Source organism: Choloepus didactylus, chromosome X (genome assembly GCF_015220235.1).
Source record: "Choloepus didactylus isolate mChoDid1 chromosome X, mChoDid1.pri, whole genome shotgun sequence".
NCBI classification, from domain to species: Eukaryota; Metazoa; Chordata; class Mammalia; order Pilosa; family Megalonychidae; genus Choloepus; species Choloepus didactylus.
The window spans coordinates 176,510,947-176,530,712 of NC_051334.1; the positions used below are offsets into that span (position 1 = coordinate 176,510,947).

General features: G+C 42.0%; 1 protein-coding gene and 2 pseudogenes across 4 annotated transcripts in view; 2 read left to right on the forward strand and 1 right to left on the reverse strand.

The window, feature by feature from the left end:
* ATP11C (ATPase phospholipid transporting 11C) overlaps window positions 1–19,766 on the reverse strand; it is a 198,080-nt gene that overhangs the window by 146,025 nt on the left and 32,289 nt on the right. The window lies entirely within an intron of this gene.
* Window positions 7,117–8,285, forward strand: LOC119522563 (annotated as a pseudogene).
* On the forward strand, window positions 11,654–11,769 carry LOC119523905 (annotated as a pseudogene).

Genomic DNA, 19,766 nt, shown 5'->3' on the forward strand with positions numbered 1-19,766 from the left:
ATCACCACCCCTGCATCCTTCAAGTCCTTAAGAATGGCATTAATCTCTGCAATCCCTCCAGGAATCCGGTATTGCTTCTGGTTCACTACTTTGCTAGGCAGGGGCAGCTCTAGTGGCTTCCACTTGGCCTTTCCCACCATAATAGCCCTCACTCCTGGAGTCAAGGAACCAATGTGAGGATTCTGCCAGTTGCTGAGTATGTCTATTCCAATTATGCATTCCGGCACTGGGGAAATAACCACAGAATGGGTCCGGGGACCCACTGGACCCACTGTGAGACGGACCTGGGCTAAAACTCCATCAATCATCTGACCTCCATAAGCCCCAACTCTGACTGGTGGACCAGAGTGACGTTTTGGGTCTCCGGGAATTAATGTCACTTCTGACCCAGTGTCTAATAATCCATGAAATATCTGATCATTTCCTTTTCCCCAATGCACAGTCACCCTGGTAAAAGGCCGTAGGTCCCCCTGGGGAAGGCTGGGAAGAAGATTAACAGTGTAAATTTTTGGCAGTGTGACAGGGTCCTTCTCCAAGGGTACCCGGCCTTCCCTTCATTCAAGAGGCTCTGGATCTGTAAACTGTCTCAAGTCTGGGAATTGATTAAGGGGCCGTGACTCTCTGTTTTTGTAATTCAAGGGAGATTTTTGTTCACGTGGCCTAGAATTCTTCTGCTTATATAGTTCAAACAAGAATTTAGTCGATTGCCCATCTATTTTACTACTTGGTACTCCATGATCCACTAGCCAACGCCATAAGTCTCTGCGAGTCATATTATTTTGATTGCTGCTTTGAGCCTGTTTTCCATTATGGTAGCCCTGTCCACCTTGTCTGTGGCGATTAACTGCAGCCACTTGGCTTCTGCTGACTCGGGACCCGATTATCCCCATTGTGTTTAAGGATTCCAGTTCAGTGACAGCAGTTCCTACAGTAATATCTGACCTACAGAGAAGGGCAACTACAGAGCTCTTCAGGGATGATGGAGCTAGTTTCACAAATTTATTCCTTACAGTCCTGGTAAAAGGTGTGTCCTCTGGACATTCCAGGGCTGTGTGAGCAGGTTTTCCATGATAAATCCACTCTAACATTCCAATCTCTCTAAGCCTTTGAATCCCCTCCTCCACATTATACCAGGGCAGTTCTGGCATTTCAACTTCTGGTAATGCCGGCCACCTTTTGATCCACGTTTCAGCCAGCCACCCAAACAAACTGTTAACACCCTTTCTAACCCCTCCAGCTACAACATTGAATGCAGAATCTCTGCTTAGTGGGCCCATATCAGTAAATTCAGCCTGATCCAACCTTATATTCCTTCCACCATTATCCCACACTCTCAATATCCATTCCCACACATATTCCCCTGGTTTCTGTCTGTATAAGTTGGAAAACTCATACAGTTCTTTTGGAGTATAGCGTACTTCCTCATGGGTCACACTTTGTACCTCACCCTTTGGGGCTTGTTGGGACTTGAGCCTAGTTATAGGTCTTGAAGCAAAAACTGGTGGTGGGGGTGGGTCATGAAAAGAGTTAGAATTATCTCTCAAGCCATTCACCTCAGGACACTCTGTTGCATTTTCATCTCTTAAAACAGGATTAATCTCTCCAGACAGAGGAGTGAGGGCTGCTTCCTCAGGGGAGGTGATTACAAGATTAGCAGGCATTGAAGGGTTAATCTCCTTAGGTGGGAGTTGTGTGGCAGGCTCCTTAGGGCAGACTGGAGGCAGAGAAGCTGTTTCCCCAGGACAGCCCTCTACAGGTAAATCTAACAATGACCCAGCAGAATCCAGGGTTCCAATGTCCTCACTGTCATTATTATCAATCCATATGTCCCCATCCCAAGTTTCCGGGTCCCATTCTTTTCCAATCAATGCCTTTACTTTAACAGCAGACACCCTGAGAGGTTGAGATTTTAGTTTACGCTGTAAATGTGCTACTCGCACAATAAGAGACTGCGTCTGATTTTCAGAAACCTCCAGTCTGCGGGCACAGGAAATAAGATTTTCTTTCAGGGCACAGATGGAACCCTTTACATCTGTCATATGGCATTCAAGTTTTGAATTTGAAGCCTTTAGCTCATCCCTTTCTCTTACAACTGTATCCAAAGTGTCTAAGAGCAGCCAGCCAACATCATTATACCTCTTAATACTGCAAAACTCCGTGAAAGTGTCGAAAACGCTGTCACCCAGAGCCTCGCTTCGTACTAGAGCACAATTAGGAGAATCAAATGGTGCTATTTTGTGTATTTCCTTTGCCAACTCCTGCCATGGACTCTTAGTACCCTCTTGATTATTGGAAATAGAGTCATTAGTGCCTCTGAATCTAATCAGAGTAGAAAACAAATTGTAAAAGCCCATTTTAAGATTCCGTTTCTCAAGAACCACTCTCAGTACCAAGTTGTATTAGTTAGGGTTCTCCTTGGAAACAGAATCAATGAGAGATGTCTCTGATTATCAAATTGTAAAAGTGACTCACGCAACTGCGGGAGTGCACGAGTCCAAATTCTGCAGAGCCGTCAACAAGCTGTCAACTCCAAGGAAGACGTCCGACGAACTCCTCGGGAAATGAACTGACAACTTTGACGAACTCCTCAGGAAACGAACCGGCAACTTTGACGAACTCCTCAGGAAACGAACCGGCAACTTTGACAAACTCCTCAGGAAACGAACTGGCAACTTCGACGAGCTCCCCAGGAAAAGCTTCACTGAGCAGCTGAAGAAGAAGTGAAGGTTTCTCTAACCGTCCGGCTTATAAGCCTCCAACTGATCACCCGGACCAAATCCAGCCAATTGCATTCTCTCACTGTGGAAGCACGCCCCTTGATGAGTCATCAGTCAGCTGCAGTCAATTGACTGATGATCCGACAAACCAGCCCGTTGGTTTATTAACCAGCCTCAAATAGCCTCACAGCAATCGTCAGGCCAGTGCCCGCTTGACCAGACAGCTAGGCCACCTAGCCAAGTTGACACATGAACCCAACCATCACAGTGAGGAATCAATAAATAATGCACAGACAGGCCTTAGCACCGTGCCTGGCACATAGCTGGCATTCAAGAATTATTAGTTATCATGGAACAATTAAAATAATGGTGCACAGGTAACCAGAAAAGCCTACAAAACTCATTTCAACAGTAGTGTGGTCAAAATAGCAAACATTTACCACGGAAAAAATGATTTTAAAAACAAACTGGCAATATTCGATTTTGACAGAAAATAATTTTTCAACCTTGTGCAAAATAAGGAAAAGTAAGCTTGAACACATAATCAAATATATGATTTCTGTGTTGGTTCTGAAGGCAAGTTGATACTGTGAAAGGGCTTTAAACATTGATTGCATAGATTTATTCATTCAACATTTAGTGAGCATCTATTATGTATCAAGCATTCTGATAGGCACCAGAAACTGATCAACATTAATGACAGAGCATGCATAAAAATGCTATAATGGGCACAGAGCACTGGGATGGGAGGGATTACTCCTTCCTCAGGCAGGGGGTCAGGGGAGAGATCAAAGACTGACCTTTGGACTGGGTCTAAAATTTCACTGGAGGAGAATAGAGGCAATTCCAGAAAAAAAGGAACAGCATAAGCAAATTCTGGGAGGTATGTGGCAAATGCCTAGAGAAGACACCTGATGTATCTGGAAGCTGAGGAAAGGAGGAGTCAGAGAAAGGAGGCCCTGAGCAAGTAGGTTGAAAAGCTGTGAGGCAATTTCAGCTTAGAACACAGAGGCAACTGGATAGTGCCACTTTAGCAGAGAGGCAAAAGGAGACATACATCTAAAAAGAACCCTCTTGATAAAGAAATGCAAGGAAATAACTACTTTAAAAGTCAGAATAATGGTTATCTTGGGAGGAGAGAGAGGTTTATGACTGGGACGGGGACACGGAGTTCTGTTAGTTCTAGTTCTTGATCTGGATGGTGATTTCTTAAAATATTTTACTAAACTAACACTTGTTTTGAATCTTTGTCTTGTTTTCCAATAAAAAGGCTGAAAAAGAAAAAAAAAAGCACCCTCTTGTGAAACTGCAGAGGGCAGACTGTGGCAGACAGAAAACTAGAAGGAAGATAAGGGAAGAAGTTATTGCCTCTAGATGGAGGATGCTGAGGGCCTGGCCCAGGGCAAGGGACAGTGGGAGTGCAAATGAGAAAGAGGCAATAAATGCATTTGAGAAACATCTTGAGAGCTGACTGCCAGACATTTCCAGAGGGGATCCAGGAGATAGGTTCGGATTCGGACAGAGTGAACGTGAGATTCCCTTTGGAACTTCAAACTTATAAATACTACTTTTTCTTCTTTCTTACTTTAATTATGGCTTTCTTTTGCCTTGGTACACATCTATCATTAGTAATATTCTAGTTCCTATCAGTCATAATTCAATTCATGTTTCTGGCATTCAAATGGGATAGAGAAGGAGGGGGTAGGTTCTTGATTCAACAGGATGAAACTTGGAAGAGAAAGAAGGAAGATGGTTACAAGAGATGTGTGTATACATATGAAAAAGAGAACCTTTACAGTGGAATTAACAACTCTGACAGTGGTAAAAAGAAGTAAAAAGGATACTATACCATGTGAACTACTCTACTAAAAAGAAAGAAAAGGATGTGGGGATCTGGAAGGCAGGAGCTATTGGGTCAAACAACACAATCAACACAAATTAAGGAAGGAAGGACATGTGCATCCATCTTGTTTTCACATGTCTGGGACTTTCTTAAGTGAGGTACATGCAACCTAAAGATAAACTACAAACAGAAATTTGAAGCTGAGAGAGAAGGATCAATGAAAAAGAGAGGAGAAAGTATTCCACACCAGGTTAGAGCATGGTAGAGTAGATTTTGCTCATCCGCCAGCCAAAATGAACTGTCTTCATCTGAGAGGAGAGATGTACAACTGCAATCCTGTGTGCTAGTTTAATTACAGTACAGGCCACAGCAGCCCAGTTCCCTAGAGTCCCATATTGTGACATTGCCAGCACAGGTGTTTAACAAATGTATGGTGAACAACTGACTTTGATAATATTCAACTATAAGTATCAAGATTTTACCTTCAGATTCCTACTTCTACTACATAATAATAAAATCTAGCAACCATTTATTGAGCACTTACTCTATGTCAGACAGTCCAAGCCTTGTGCATGCATTATCTGATTGAATCCTCACAACAACCCCATGAGGAAATTGCATCCCTTCAACTGCACAACTCTGGAAAAACGAGACATGGGGAAGACTATCTAGGACAGACTTGTGCCTGGACAGAAAGGAGTGCCTGCCTCATGCATAGTTCAACCCAGGCCACCAGGTAGAAGACAATATAGGGATGAGGGGCAAAATTGCTAGCTGTTGAGAAAGTGCTTTTCTCCAGCCTTATCCTCAGCATGTCTAGCTCCTCTGGCAACATGTAGCAGTGGTAGGTGCCTGTTAGTGGATGCTGACACTTGGGATCCCAGCCAGCTCTCTGTGGCTTTCCATCAAAAAGATGACCAACATCTGGCAGAGTCAGCAAACGTCAAGATACATGGATCTCCACTAATTCATACATTACAAACTGGATTGTCAAAACCGGTCAAATCCCATTATACGATTACAGTCCAGCTGCACTGAATACTAAATATATATGAGCCACTAGCTGGGACTTTGAAATCCTTTTGCTCTCTGGAAATTTCCATGCTGGTAGTAGTAGCTGTATGAGATTTGATCTTTATCACACTTTTCCTGGCAGCAGTAAAATTCCATTTCCGTCAACTGTTTCCTCTCAAGAAAGAAGTCTCTCAGGAAATTCTCAAAACATTGTTCACTACAAAGTTCTCAAGAAGGAATCATTTTCAACTGCCAGGAAGACACTCCTTTCCCCCACTGTTTTGCATCATAATACACCTGCCCTAAAATGTCAGCTTTTGAGCAAGATACACTTATTTAAAAAAAAAAAAAGGTATTATTAACTACAGAGTAAATCCCTTGCCCATCCATGGCCTTGCTCAAGCTCTGCCTCAACTATCTTCTCCCTAAATCTGCCTGCAAAGTCTTACAAACGCATTCATTTACTCAATAAATATTTCCTGAGGACCTACCAGGTTTTCGGTCCTGTAATAGGTGGTATGGGTTCAAAGATGAAAACATACATCTTATCGTCAAGGAATACACAGTCTAGTGGCAAGACAAAGAAGCTAATAATGACAATACAGTGAAATAGGTCCCACGATAAAGGTAAACACAAAATGCTATGGGAGATGAGAGGAAGGGCCTCAACCAACCTGTGTGGGATGAACTGAGAAAGTTTTTTAGAGGAGGTGATGCTAGAGCTGAATCTTAATTAAATGGGTGTATTAGGTAGAGATTAGAGGATGATCATTCTAGGTGGTAGGACGATCATGTAACATTCTGAGAATTTCCCTCAAGGAAAATTTTCCCAGAAGAAGAAACATTTAAAGCTAGCTCTTTAAGGAGCAGTAGAAGAAATTAAATGGAAAAGGAAAGACATTTGCAGCAGCCAAGAAGATGCAACTTGAAGACCTCCAGCTGCTGCATCAGAAATTCATCCTCAAATTTGTGCTGAAGCCACACCTCCCAGGGCATGCTCACCTCCAAAGATTGAGTGCAGCAGGGATAATAAGGCACACCTGTTTCTGGAAGATACGGGACTCCATTGACAGCTGACTTTGGGCTCCCCAAAGGCTTTGATTGCAGGGCTGTCCAGAAGGCTCCTACCAAACCCACCCTCCGGGTCCCCTTCACTTGGACTTAGACTTGCATCAGGGTTCGATGGTACAACCACTCTTACCCAGCTCCCATCCCATTTTCTCTCACATAGGTGGTTCCTCTAACAAAAACCTTGCTTGTTTAATCCTTAGTGTCTTCTTCTCAGAGGACCCAAGACAGAGGATCCAGCATGAGTAAATGTCCAAAGAAATGAAAAATCATGAGGGCCTCTGGGCACCCCAAGGAGTGGTCATCTATGCCTGGAGCTTTCTGTGGAGGTGTGAGTACAGAGGGAAAAGAATCTGAGCCAAACCATAGAGGGTCTTGTGTGTCCTGGTAAGAAACTCAGATTTGGTCTTTTAAGAAATAGGGAACCAAGGACCTCCTGGACCGCCTAAGAGGGCAGTGAGGGGGTGGGCAGTGATGGAGCCGGGCAGCGATCTGGACCCCGGGCCTGAAGCAGTGTGAGATGAGGAAGAGCCCAGGGTGAAGACACGGTGACTCTCGTGTGTGGAGTTTGCCTTGGTCACCCAGTGCGACATGGCTGTGGTTCAGTGCTATCTGCCAGAGAATGACGGGGAGATGGAAGTATGGTTTCGCTTTCTCTCATTTCCTGCTCTTTACCTTTGTTAGTGGAGTGCACAAAACCTACCCCTGTGGCTTTGCTTTTCAGAGAGCGCTGAACTCCTCCTTTGAGCTGTGCATGGATGAGAGTGCCCTGGAAAGCTGTTCTCAGACCCCCTCTGAGCCTGAGACTTGTGTGGACCTAAGCAATGAAGATACAACTGATTCCACTCATTCTAAATGCAGCTCATCTCAAAATTTTCACCAAGAAGATGGCAGTATGTTCTCTTTAACTACCTGGAATATTGATGGATTGGATCTAAACAACCTGCAAGAGAGGGCTCGAGGGGTGTGTTCTTATTTAACTTTGTACGGTTCAGATGTGATATTTCTACAGGAAGTTATTCCTCCATACTATAGCAACCTAAAGAAGAGAGCAAGAAGTTATGAGATTATTACAGGTCATGAAGAAGGAGATTTCACAGCTATAATGTCGAAACAATCAAGAGTGAAATTAAAAAGACAAGAGATTATTCCTTTTCCAGGTACCAAAATGATGAGAAACCTTTTGTGTGTGCATGTGTGTCAGGAAATGAACTTTACCTTATGACTTCTCGTTTGGAGAACACCAAAGGGCATGCTAAGGAACGAATCAATCAGTTAAAAGTGGTTTTAAAGAAAATGCAAGAGGCTCCAGAGTCAGCTACAGTTATATTTGCAGGAGATACAAATTTAAGGGATCAAGAAGTTACCAAATGTGGTGGTTTACCCAACAACATTTTGACATCTGGGAGTTTTCTGGCAAGCCTGAGCATTGCCACTATTCATGGGATACGCAAATGAACTCTAATCTTGGAATACCTCGTTCTTGTAAACTTCGTTTTGATCAAATAGTTTTCAGAGCAGCAGCAGAAAGGGGCTACATTATTCCCTGAAGTTTGGACCTACTTGGGTTGGAAAAACTGGACTGTGGCAGATTTCCCAGTGATCACTGGGGTCTTCTGAGCAGCTTAGATATAATATTGTGACCTGCTTTTCAAATAAGAGTTTTAAATGTACTTGTGTAGTTTCATTCTGGATTTTAGTAAATATAATTTTACCTGTCTGGAAAGATAGGTTTAATATGGAGGAATTAATATACTAGATCACTGTAAAAGAAGAAAATCCTCCTGTGACTTTTATTTCATGGATTGTGTCCTCAGATTTCAGAACCAAATATTAATGTTTACTTAAACTAAAGCATGCCCATGTTCAGAATATGAGGCCTCTTAACAAAAGCCTATCAGAGCTTCCAATAATGGTCACAGCATCAGCTGGCTTCCAAGCAGGGGGCCAACATTGTCTTGGGGTAGACTTTACACTTGATTTGTTTTTTCAATCAGGTACTAGAATTGTTAATATTTTAAATAAGTCCTCAAAAGAAAAATACTTTTTAATGTCATAAGAGGTTACTGAGTCCTTGAAATGGATCTTTTAATTGCATTTGGCAAATTCAGATCATCTTAAATGAAAAAGTTAAGTGGAAGACAACTACCCTACAGCAGACTTCTTTTGAGAGCTAAAAGTGTATAAAGAAACTTTATGATTTAAAACTCCTTGCCTCTTATTCATGTTTAGTTATCTCACCAAGAAAGACAAAGTTAGGCTTGATAATGATTAAAGTCAGTTTATAGCAGCATTGGACTGTTTTTCTAAGAAAAAAGTAAATGTGTAAAGAGAAATAGGCTTTTAGTTTTGCTACTTGTAAAACTGAATTTATTTTGCAAGAGGTGAATAAAGGGCACTTTAAATGTGCTTTAAAGAAACAACAACAAAAAAAAAAAAAAAAGAAAAGAAAAGAAAAGAAAAAAGAACTAGGGAACCACCAGAAAGGATTAAGCAGGGAAAGGGGCATTTATTTTTGAAAGATCGTTCTGCTGGCAGAATAGAAGGATAAACTGGAGTAGGCAAAAAATGGAAGCACATCTTGTCTGCTAGCTTGGGGGGTGGTTCTGAAGAGGCAGGATCCTATCTTTTTTGTTTGTTTTATTTTAATCTCTATGCTCCTATAATGCCTAGAATAGCTTTTAATACAAAGTAGCTACACAAGAGGCCTCACCAAATCTACCGGGCTGGGACTTCACCTCACTTCCCAACATTTTAGTTAAAGCCACCCCAAAACTTAATGACCAGCCTTTGGGCATTCCTGCTTGGACACCAAGATCCTCTGCCTTACCAATTTAGAAAGGGAGAGTTTACACATATGAAGGGTGGAAGAAGTTACCCCCAAAACTTTACCTCACCTCAACTAGTTCATGAACTCTCTTTAAGATAGGCATCTAATCACATTTGTTGATCCTAATGTGGGGACAAAGGTAGTCATCAGACATTTAGTTTTTTAATGTTTACCAGTTCAGTGAAATTTAGAGAGCTGGATCAGGCCCAAGGCCCAGAGGTCTTCTCCAAAGAGCAATGGAAAAATATCAGAATTGGGTTCTAGATATTGACTCAAACAATATCCAGTGGTAATCTTTGAGGAAACATACCCCAAAGTCATTTTTCCCATCATACAGTAGAAATAAAACCTACCCTAACTAATGTATAAAGTAATGCAAAAATTAAAAAAGATGTCATGGCTGATGTGCTTGGAAAACAGTAGGATATATTATACAAACTGAATATAAAATGTTGAAAAATAAGCAAATGGAAGACATCTGTCAACACCCTGAATATCACCTGAAAACAAAGAAGTCCTGGATTTCTAAACAAATAGGAGGATAATAACTTATTTATTTCATTCACCGTGACATCAGATCGCTAAGGTAACTATTAACCACAGATTGTACTCTACATATAACATATTTACTTAAGGGCTTTTGGGCTAGAAGGAATGCACTCGAAATAAAGAGTAGTGATTACCAATTCTGATTTGCAACATCTAAGGATGGCACAGTGGTCAAAATACAATTGATTTTCCTCTACTTTCATCTGGCATACAACACTTTTAGTAGAAAGGGCTCTGCTAAGAAATCAAATAATCATGGGTATCAGTTCTCGGAAAGCTATGGATTGCTGGAGCTGGAGCCAACAGCCTTCCTGAGTTCCTGGGCACTGAAGGGTCATTTGATGATGGCCTGGTGCCATTTCTCAGAATCAGCCTCTTTTCTCATTGCTACCTCCCTGACCTGGCTAACGAAGCACAGGAGCTCTTAGGCCCTATTTATGATAACCAATAACCTTCGTGAAAAAAAGCAATCATTACCTCCAGAGAGCCTGAAGTAGAATGTGTCAGTCAGAAAAGAGAGTGTCAACGAGTCATAAACTGTCAGATCTGTATGGGCTGAGGGACTAAAGCTAGCTATAAATGGTTGGTTTCCCATATAAAAATGAAAATGGCATCTCCAATCTTCCATTCTGGGACAACCACTTCCAGATCAGTAAGAAAGCCCAAAGCATTCTGCAAATTGGTTTACTAAACCAATTTATTAAATTGGTTTGACTTGGGGAGGGGTGAAAAGTGGAGGAAACTAATCTATTTTGATGAAAACAAAATTGCTCTAGGCTATATAGGCAGAAGAACAAAATACCAAAAACAGCAGATTGTTGATAACTATAGAAGCTAGGTTGTGGGTACACTGGAGTTTATTACATTATTTTCTCTATTTTTATGTTTTATGAAATTCCATAATAAAAAGTTAAATATAAAAAATGAACTAAATAAATAACTACAGAAGTCATTCTAAGTCTCATTTGGAAATTTTCCAAACCAAAATTAATTATTTCCAGTTAAAAAACATATTTGAATGGTAGGAAATCAATAATAATGACAGTAATGGGCACCACTATATTGAGCACATACTATGTGCAGACACTTTACATATATTAGCTGTATTCCTCATAATAACCCCATGTTAATATTCTACATGGTAATTTTTTAATGGGACTCAGAGAAACAAATGGGCTTAAGGTGAAAAATCAACTGAATGGTAGAGCTAAGATTCAAGCCAAGTTCTTAGTGACATATCTAAAAGCCCAGATTTTTAAATGGCAATGAAAGGTGGGAGAGCATTTCTCTCTTCTCTTTCTCAATTTCAATGAATCTCTTTCCACACCTCCCTTCCTTCCCCCTCCCCTCCTCCACATGGATGCACTCACTTCCAGAGAGAGACCATATGTTGTAGTGGACTGAACAAAGGTTTTACCAAACAAACCTGCAATCAAATTCTGACCCTACCATTCACTAGTTGCAAGACCTGGGTGGTGCAAACTACTTGATGGCCCTCAATTTCCCAGGGAAGGAGATTAAATGAGATAAACACAAACACCATGCCTAGTACACAGACACTATGTTACCTTTCTCCTCACTCTTTTTGGTAGCCTAAAGACCAAACGAAGATGAAGTAAAAGCATGCCAGCTGTGTTACATGATAGGCTAGGTCAACACTCACCTTAACAAGGATGAAAGAGGTTCTAGTGGCCTATACAACACACATATGATGTGGTATCTAACTATGACTTTTATCCAGAAAATATAAGAGGAAAATACATAATGACCACATGGGATTTAGCCTAGGAATGATGCAAAGTTGGTTCCAATCATAAACCCATGTTATTCACAGCATCAACAGCCTCAGGAAGAAAACCATGATTAAAGGACAAGAAGACAGGGAGAGCAGACAAAGTAAATGAAAATTGTGTGTGTGTGTCCTTCAATGCCCACTGACATAACTGCGTACAAAAGGGCTCCAGCATGAAGGTGGTAAGTGCATAATTTAGAACCAAAATACCTTAAGATGATAAATGACCACTAACTGTCCTTATCAATTGCTTGAGTTTGTAGATGACTCATTCAAAGGACTGCCTAATGAGACAGAAGCCTGTTCAAGTACTCATTCCCCTTCATTTTACAAGTGTTCAGATTTGAAGAGCAGCAAAGGAGTCTTTCCATTCCGGGCAATTTCTTCCTCTTGATTAGAGTTTTCTAAAGACACGGAGAGGCTCATCTTGGCAGCAGGGCCTGCCGGGTGAGAGAAGGTAGACAGCTGTCCAAAGTCCCTGAAAGGCCTTTCTCCTTGTTGGCAGGCTACTCACTGATAGTTGCAAGCTGGTGCCTAGTGGTGGATAAGCCAGTGTTCAGATCCTGGGTTTGCGAGGAACCATGGTCAAAACAGTGTGTATTCAAACATTGAGATCTGACAATTTGGTATGCTGGGCTCTGGATCTTGGGGCTTGCCCTTGTGGAGCTTGTTACTGTGAAGGAAAGGCTAAGTCTACTTGTGGTTGTGCCTAGGAGTCTCCCCCAGAGAGCCTCTTTGTTGCTCAGATGTGGCCCTCTCCCTCTTGCTAGGCCAGCTCGGCGGGTGAACTTGTTGCCCTCCCCACTATGTGGGACCTTATTCCCAGGGGTGTGAATCTCCCTGGCAACTCGGGATATGACTCCCGGGGGTGAGCCTGGACCCTGCATCGTGGGATTGAGAGAATCTTCTTGACCGGAGGGCAGGGGGGCAGGGGTGTGTGAAATGGAACAAAATAAAGTTTCCAGTGGCTGAGGGATTTCAAATGGAGTCGAGAGATCACTCTGGTGGGCATTCTTATGCACTATATAGACATTCCTTTTTAGGTTTTGGTATATTGGAATAGCTAGAAGGAAATACCTGAAACTGTTGAACTGCAACCCAGTAGCCTTGATTCTTGAAGACAATTGTATAACTATATAGCTTACATGGTGTGACGGTATGATTGTGGGAATCTTGTGGCTCACACTCCCTTTGTCCAGTGTGTGGATGGATGAGTGGAAAAATGGGGACAAAAACTAAACGAAGAATAGGGTGGGATGGGGGTGATGGAATGATTTGGGTGCTCTTTTTTACTTTCATTTTTTGTTCTTATTTTTAATCTTTTCGGTGTAAGGAAGATGTTTGGAAACTGATTGTGGTGATGGATACATGGCTATAAGATGGTACTATGAACAGTTGATTGTGCACCATGGATGATTGTATGGTATGCGAATATATCTCAATAAAACCGAATTTAAAAAAAGTGTGTATTGAAATAATATTAATGATCTTGAATCCCAAAAATGTTGTCAACATGTTGACCACAATTAGAATATAAGCAAATTGAGAAAAACATGTTTTCGTAGCAAGTGACAACCAGACATTTGTTCAGGGATATGATACGGACTGGCTTCATGCCAGTCACAAGGGGCACTGTCTATAAAAACCCAGTGCAAATACTGCTTTGATGAGCATCAGGTAGAGGCAGGCTGGCACCCCATCGCTGACTCTCAGCACCAATGCCCACCCTATCCCACAAGATTTGCTGCCTCCCTCTCTGTGGCACTGCAACCAGACCAACGCTTCCCGCCTCCTGCTTTCCACCATCACCTTTGGAACCTTCACTGAAGCCACGTCCAACCTGGCTCTTGAGAGACCTCTCTTTAAGGGTCCCCTCCTGCAGCCCATGAGTTCTTGGCCGATGGACCAGACTCTAGTTTATTCTCTACCTTTGAAGTGTTTTGTGTCCTCAACCTGGTTACTGTGCAATGGGTATATTGGCAACTTGCTTATTTACAAGCAAGCAAATAAATTGCACTTAACATTCAAACTATCATCCTGTCAAATCTGCTTTCATGTGCTGAATTTACTTTCTATTTTAATCTGCTTTCAGTTTGTTAGACAACTACATTTACACGACAGAGTTGTTTGAATAGCATTCTCAGAGCCCCAAAGAAGACCTAAACTAGAAAATAGAACACAGAAGATTCATCTTCATTTTTTTACTCATATATTCATCCATTCATCCAACAAATATTTATTGACTTCCCACTCTGGGCCAAGCCTTGTGCTAACGCTAAAGATAAGATGTAATGGCCTAGTCTGGAGTAACTCACAATCTTCTGGTGGACAGGAATGGGGAGTGGAGGAAAAGATGTACAAGATGCAATAATGGGCAACAGGACAAGGTATACTTTCATGGAGGAGGAAAAAGCTGGAGCTGTGATTTAAAGGAGGAACAGGAGTTTTCCAGGTAGACAAGAGTGGCAATCATTCAAGGCAGCGGGAACAACATTGGCAATAGAGAAGTGGATAAGCAGGGTGGAGCCGGGAAACTGCATCAAGTTCTAGGGGACTGAGAGCCTGATGGAAAATAGTGTACCATGAGACTGGAAAAGTAGGCAGAGGGCTTTGTAAGCTGTGCCAAGGAGTTAGATGTCAGCCTGTGGGGTAGGCAATGGGCAGCCTATGCACACGAGAGTAACCAATCACGATTTGCATTTAGAAAGATGATTCCACGGGCAAGTCAGGGAGAGGCAGAGGCAGAAGGCAGATGGGGAGTTTCTTCTCTCTTTTTTGGATAGTTGAAAAGTTGGTGGTAGACCAGAAAGCTGGTGTTAACTGGCAGAAAGAGCTCCCCCATAAGCCCATCTTCAGCCACACAGAGGAAACCCATTCTCCTGCCCAAAGCATGCTTCTAAGCTAGGAATTGTGACTGCTTGTTTACTTCTCTATCCCCCACTAGACTAGCAGCTCCCTGAGTACAAGGATAGTATTATATATACACCATAAAATAATATATATACACACACACATAATACAATTAATAATCATATATATAATCTCCCCAGTGCCTTGCTGTCTTAGTTTGCTAATGCTGCAGAATGCAAAACACCAGAGATGGATAGGCTTTTATAAAACGGGGGTTTATTTCACTACACAGTTACAGTCTTAAGGCCACAAAGCATCCAAGGTAACACCTCAGCAATCGGGTACTTTCACCGGAGGATGGCCAATGGAGTCCGGAAAACCTCTGCTAGCTAGGAAGGCAGCTGGCATCTGCTCCAAAGCTCCGGCCTCAAAACGGCTTTCTCCCAGGACGTTCCTTTCTAGCAAGCTTGCTTCTCTTCAAAACATCACTCCCAGCTGCACTCTCTTTTCTCTCTTTGAGTCAGCTCATTTATATAGCTCCACCAATCAAGGCCCACCCCGAATGGGTGGGGCCACGCCTCCATGGGAACATCTCATCAAAATTATCTCCCACAGCTGGGTGGGGCACACTCCAAGCAAATCTAACCAACACCAAAACTTCTGCCCCACACAAGACTACAAAGATAATGGCATTTGGGGGACACAATACACTCAAACCGGCACATTCCACCCCCTGGAACCCAAAATGACATTATCTTTCCAAATACAAAATACATTCATTCCATCACAATACCACAAAAACTCAAATCATTTCAGTAACAAAAGTTAAGTACAAAATCCCATCAAAATCAATTTAGGCGTGGTGGGTCCTAAGGCACAATTCTCCTTTAGCCTTGGATCTGTGGACTTAGAACAAGTTATATGCTTCCAATATACAAAGGAGGGACATTCATAGGATAAACATTTCCATTGCCATAAGGAGAAACAGTAAGGAAAACAGGGTTAACAGGACCAAAACAGTTCCTAAAACCCGCAGGACAAACTCCATTAGATTTCAAAGTCTGAGAGTCATTAACAGAACAACGTTGCATCCTTGGGGCTTGAGAGAGCGGGAGCCTAACCCTTCCCAAGGACCTTTTTGGCAGCTGTTTCCTCTCCAAATGCTTGGGTGAGTGCTCCAACATATCCACACATTGGGGAGACCACCTTCTCAGCCCCATCCTCCTCAAACATCGGGGCAGCTCCCGGATTCCCTTCCATCTCCAGGGCACACGCTCCACCCCTTCAGAACAGTGTGGTGGCAGCCAGGCTCTCCCCAATTCCCTGGGAATGTGCTCCAACCTCTTTGGGACCTGAGGTGGCAAAACTCTTCCAGAGCATCGAGGCGGAAGGCCCGCCCTCGACCTCCAGGGCAAACTCACCCTTTCCATGCATGTGGGCTGCTCCGCTCTCCCAGCCCGAGACCTCTTGACTCCAGACCTCAACCTCCATGGCTCTGTCTTTGAAGAAATTTTTCCTTCAGTTTGTTCCTTGTCTGTCTCCTCCAGTCCAGACCAGCAATGGCTCCATCTATAAAGATCTCGCAAAAATTCTGTTGGCTTTGCATGAAGCATGCAGGGGTCAAAGCCATCAGACAATAGGAGTTTCCACAAATCCTTTCTGCTTAACTCCTTATCCAGTCTTGGCTTGTCCTCAGGTTGGGCTGTAGCTTCTGGGATTCTACCCACTGGAAGCCCGTAATTTTCCAAGCCATCAACTTCTGGTTTCTTTGAACCCAAGAGTTCAGTTCTAAGTTTATCTCTCTCTGCTCGCATTTTACTATAAGCTGCAAGGAGAAGCCAGGATACGTCCTCCACACGTAGTCTGGAGATCTCCTCAGCTAAGTATTCCAAGTTGTTGCTTCCAGATTCTTCCTTCCATCTGACACCAGGACTCAATTTTGCCAAATTCTCTGCCACTTTAAAACAAGGATCGCCTTTCTTCCAGTTTACAACACATTCATCATTTCTGTTCAAGTCCTCATCAGAAGTATCTTTAGAGTCCATATTTCCACAGTCTCTTTAAAGCAGTTTTGGCCTTTTCTATCAAGCTCCTCACAATTCTTCCAGAGTCTTCCCCTTATCCATTTGAAAAGCCATTCCAACATGTTTGGTATTTGCAAACACAGCAGCAAAAGCACCCCACTTCTCTGGTACCAAAATCTGTCCTAGTTTGCTAATGCTGCAGAATGCAAAACACCAGAGATGGATAGGCTTTTATAAAACGGGGGTTTATTTCACTACACAGTTACAGTCTTAAGGCCACAAAGCATCCAAGGTAACACCTCAGCAATCGGGTACTTTCACCGGAGGATGGCCAATGGAGTCCGGAAAACCTCTGCTAGCTAGGAAGGCAGCTGGCATCTGCTCCAAAGCTCCGGCCTCAAAACGGCTTTCTCCCAGGATGTTCCTTTCTAGCAAGCTTGCTTCTCTTCAAAACATCACTCCCAGCTGCACTCTCTTTTCTCTCTTTGAGTCAGCTCATTTATATAGCTCCACCAATCAAGGCCCACCCCGAATGGGTGGGGCCATGCCTCCATGGGAACATCTCATCAAAATTATCTCCCACAGCTGGGTGGGGCACACTCCAAGCAAATCTAACCAACACCAAAACTTCTGCCCCACACAAGACTACAAAGATAATGGCATTTGGGGGACACAATACACTCAAACCGGCACACTTGCTAACAGCAGATGTTCAATAACAGCTTTGACTGAATGAATAGGAAAATGAATTGTGAGTTACCCATCAGATGCAAAGTTGTACTGGAAGACTTTTGGAGGTCTCCTCCAACGTGGAGATTTTATGATTCTAGGACCCTGGGTGAAAGTAATGAGTGGCTGAAAGGGGATATGTGAGATCTGTTAAAAAAAAAAAAAAAAAAAAAAAAAGACCAAAAAAATGGCCCAATAAAAAAATGTCAAGGGTTAGTTTTATAGTCTCATGAAATAATAAACTAAGGGAGCTAAACACCAATAGAATTTTTTTTTTAAATAGTTTCCTTAAATTTAATGTTTTAAAGAAGTACAACTGTAATTATTAATACTGCTATAGTTTTATATATATTAAAGTTCCAAGTCTATATATGATTATCAAGTAATATCAGTAAGCATTTCTATCATAACATTCAAGCAAATGAAATTTGGTTGCCTTTTTGAGAGAAAAAATATTTTGAAACTTTTACAAGTAGACAAAGAAAACACATTTTCAACAAGGCACACAATTTGTGAAAATCTATGATGTTCCCAATTTAGTACACATCAGAGCTAACCTTATTTTAATGTTTAAAATTTGTCTAGCTCCTCTTTGGCTCAAAATGAAGTAGCAAACCCTTCCAATTAATAGACTTTTAAAATCTGTTCAATCATGATTGTTATCAATACCTTAATTAAGGGGGGAGGAGAGGAGAAATGCTATCCTCCCCCAAATTTTAGGAACTTGATGTTTACAGTGACTTTGGATCCTGCAAACACAAGCTATTGAGATAATTCAGGTGTTTTTTATTTACGCATGGTCAAAATTCTATCCCCAAATTCATTTTACACAAATTATTACTATAAAACATTTTAGACACTCTAAGAACATAAGTGCTTTTCCTTTTGGATTAAAAAAAAAAAGCACTGTAGCCTATAATTTACAAAGCAATTTGTCCACTATACACACTAAAAATTGATTGGTTGAAATACTCTATTATTGAATTAAACACATTCTGTCCACTTTCTGCTTTGTTGATATCTAAATGATCCTTTCTTCTCTACACTCAAATACTGACTTTTCTTTTTCCTATCTGATGCAATCCCACTGCCCTTCCTAACCTAACCTATCACTACTACTTCTCTTCATTCTTAAGTTTAATTCCTAGTCCAATTAAGAGTTTAGAATTCAGAATGAAAAAAGAACAGCAATTAGGCAATGCACAACTTAAGACAATATATTTCTACCATGGAAAAACGACCCAGCAAGCTTTGAAATACAGAAATTTGAAAAGGACATACCTTAAGCAGCATGCATTTCAATATGCTAAAATGGTCTCACATGCTAAAGCCATCAGAGATATAAGTTTTTAAAAAGTTATTTCCAAGGAAAGGAGAACAATAATCCAAGAAGAACAGATAAGCTATTTGACGTTCTGGGGATGCCCAGGAATGACTATGGTCTGTTAATTTCTGATGGATATAGTAGGAGCAAGTTCACAGAAATGTTGCTATATTAGGTAACTTTCTTGGGGTAAAGTAGGAACATGTTGGAACTTAAGCAGTTATCTTAGCTTAGTTGTCTTTTTCTTACTCCCTTGTTATGGTCTCTTTGAAATGTTCTTTTATTGTATGTTTGTTTTCTTTTTAACTTTTTTTCATACAGTTGATTTAAAAAAGAAGGGAAAGTTAAAAAAAAAAAAAAGAAAAGAAAAACAAGGAAAAAAAAAGATGTAGTGCCCCCTTGAGGAGCCTGTGGAGAATGCAGGGGTATTCGCCTACCCCACCTCCATGGTTGCTAACATGACCACAGACATAGGGGACTGGTGGTTTGATGGCTTGAGCCCTCTACCACAGGTTTTACCCTTGGGAAGACGGTTGCTGCAAAGGAGAGGCTAGGCCTCCCTATGGTTGTGCCTAAGAGCCTCCTCCCGAGTGCCTCTTTGTTGCTCAGATGTGGCCCTGTCTCTCTAGCTAAGCCAACTTGAAAGGTGAAATCACTGCCCTCCCCCCTACGTGGGATCAGACACCCAGGGGAGTGAATCTCCCTGGCAACGTGGAATATGACTCCCGGGGAGGAATGTAGACCTGGCATCGTGGGACGGAGAACATCTTCTTGACCAAAAGGGGGATGTGAAAGGAAATGAAATAAGCTTCAGTGGCAGAGAGATTCCAAAAGGAGCCGAGAGGTCACTCTGGTGGGCACTCTTACGCACACTTTAGACAACCCTTTTTAGGTTCTAAAGAATTGGGGTAGCTCGTGGTGGATACCTGAAACTATCAAACTACAACCCAGAACCCATGAATCTCGAAGACAGTTGTATAAAAATGTAGCTTCTGAGGGGTGACAATGGGATTGGGAAAGCCATAA